The 2,660-nt window shown below is 33.9% G+C and overlaps 1 protein-coding gene across 2 annotated transcripts in view; it reads right to left on the reverse strand.

Annotated features, from left to right (window-relative positions):
• Window positions 1-2,660, reverse strand: part of Rabgap1l (RAB GTPase activating protein 1 like) — a 551,913-nt gene that overhangs the window by 362,336 nt on the left and 186,917 nt on the right. The window lies entirely within an intron of this gene.

Genomic DNA, 2,660 nt, shown 5'->3' on the forward strand with positions numbered 1-2,660 from the left:
AAGTCTTAAGATCCTGTGGCGGGTGTTGTGGGTAGCTGGCGTGTGTCAGCCGACCCTGCGCCCTAGCTACCCAGGTGCTTTTCTGACCGGAAGAGAGCTTCTATAATATTTCTTAAACCTTAAGTTAGTAGAGCATATTAACATCCCATTTTGGGATATGTTACATTCTCAGCACTTTGAGCAGTTATGAGTCTCTGTGTTAACTACTGTCCAGCTTTGTATTGACCTTAATCCCCGCGTACTTACATCATGCAACAAAATATTACATTTCCTATCTTTTATACAGAATTGAGAACACTCCAAATTACCACAAAGAATCTAATATAATTTTGTTATAATTGTATTAAGTGCTTAAATTATTTCACAAAATAAGAGTAAATTATTCAATAATTAATGTGATCATTTTAAACTATATTCACGTATATTCATACAGTGATTGAAGGATTAATGTAATAATTGTTGGCCTTTTAAGCTTGTCAATGCTATATATAAACTGCCTCTATATATGCAGACATTACATTTTTATAGTATTTCTCAAAGTGGATCAGAAGTATTCTTTGTATTACCTTGAGTTATTTATTTTCGGTATTTTCTACAATAATTTAAAAGTCTTACTAGAAGTACATTCTGGTAATCTAGCTGCTCATTCATAACAAATTGTTACACAATGGTGATGACAACATTTGTTAAATTATTATGTTTAGAAACAAATATGTCTTAATTTGAAAACAGAACATAAAGTGGTAAATAATATTGTATAAAGGTGAGGTTATATTGTCCACAATCATACTATATACAAAGCTTTTGGAGTGGATTGGAAAAGTGTTTGGGAAAAACTGAGCCATCTGAAGATGCATGGCCTCATAAACATGCCAAGGCACACACAGACAAGCAAACTAAAGAAATTACCCATACAACAAGTTAGTTTCTGGAAACTATTCATAATATGAAATGAATATGCAAAAGACATAGTTTAATTTTTATAATTCATATCTACTAGCTTCACTGTGGTCTCCAGAGTTAAAAGTACGGAGTTTACATTTAATTAGTTTTGATGCATTTATGCAATGCTGAAATAGTGAACAATGATGTGACTATTATTCAAAGTTGGAAACCTCATCACATATATTGATATTACGAAGATCATTTCTGATAATGATGATAAAATACTCCAGCAGTCAACACAAGTTAACAGTGAAAGCACCACCGAAGAGAAACTAAAGAAACTAATGTAATGTTGAATCTACTATGCCAACTAAGCTTCTAGAAATATCCAAGTACATCATTATGAAAAGATAGAAAAGATAATTATAAGGAAAAACATACCTTAAAAATCATAAGATGTTCCTTCAAATATACATTCTCATACCAACTCACTAAAGGTATTTTTTTTTCAGAAGGAAGTGGTGTTAAGAGATTAACATTAGGTCTTATTATATAAACTTGACTGGAGTAAACTCTGCTAACAAGGCTGGCTTCCAACTTTCTGCAATCTTCCTGCTTCTGTCTCCTGAAGGCTGGGAATATAGTCACCCAACCCCATGCTTAGTTTAAAAGAATACCTTCACTGGTAGCATCTAAATCTATTCCTCAAATATCTTCATCTTTTAATTGATGCCTTCAATGACAAGCACTGTGCCTAGCACATAATAAAGGATAGTGATAGGTGACAAAAAGTTAAAGGCAACAGGATTTGTGTTTCTTTCTGGTTAATTATCAACACACACACACATACACACACACACACACACACTTTGTAAAGCGTGGGTCTCAATAAGTATCAGAAGCAACAGTGGCTTAAAATTACCATTAAGTTAAAGCTTTTTCAGGAAAAAAAACTAAAATACTGTTATTTTCTCCCCATTTTTGACCCATGCTATGAGGAATGAGAAACCGACAAATGAACTGAAATGACCTACATCTGCCAGAACATTCTTTCTTTCTCACCAGGCACTTTCAAAGCTAAGTGGCTAAAGTGATTAAGTAGCCAAGAGAACAACTCAGAACATTGAACCTTTGACAGAAATCACTTTGAAGAGACAGAAATTGAGAACAGAAAGAATAAACTTATGATGCTGTCCTAAGGCATATCTGAAAGGAGAAATGAATGTTTCTAAGCGGGGGGAAAAGCCTGGTAAGAAAATACCTCTATTCGGAAAGGACTGTGATCAAAGGAGAAATGTGATCAAAAGCCAGTGTAGAAGAATGAGATAGAATCTACACTTGGGTAATTTTTGACCCACTGAATAGAACATGGTAAACAAATAGAATGACTAGGTTAGGGCTATGGACATAACTGAAATGAATCATCACACACATACAGGTAAACATATGTATGCATAGCCACAGGATTAGATGTTAATATTATCTAACCTTTCATAATGCCAACTTCAAACCTACAATACTCTAACTTTTCTTATGTGATGACTATAAACAAGATATTTTCATACCTGAGTTCCCTGTTTACATTGCTTAACCTTCTTTTATGTGCAAACTATCCAGGTTTTATAAGCATTATAAAATACAAATGATTTATAGCAACAAGCCACTAAAATGTTAACTCTTTTTTTTAATGGTTCATAGTTTTGTTCGAGGAAAAGTACCTTCCATCTTCTCATACATATGCAGCTAGAGACATGAGCTCCGGGGGGGGGGGGGGG

Source organism: Mus caroli, chromosome 1, assembly GCF_900094665.2.
Source record: "Mus caroli chromosome 1, CAROLI_EIJ_v1.1, whole genome shotgun sequence".
Classification (NCBI taxonomy): domain Eukaryota; kingdom Metazoa; phylum Chordata; class Mammalia; order Rodentia; family Muridae; genus Mus; species Mus caroli.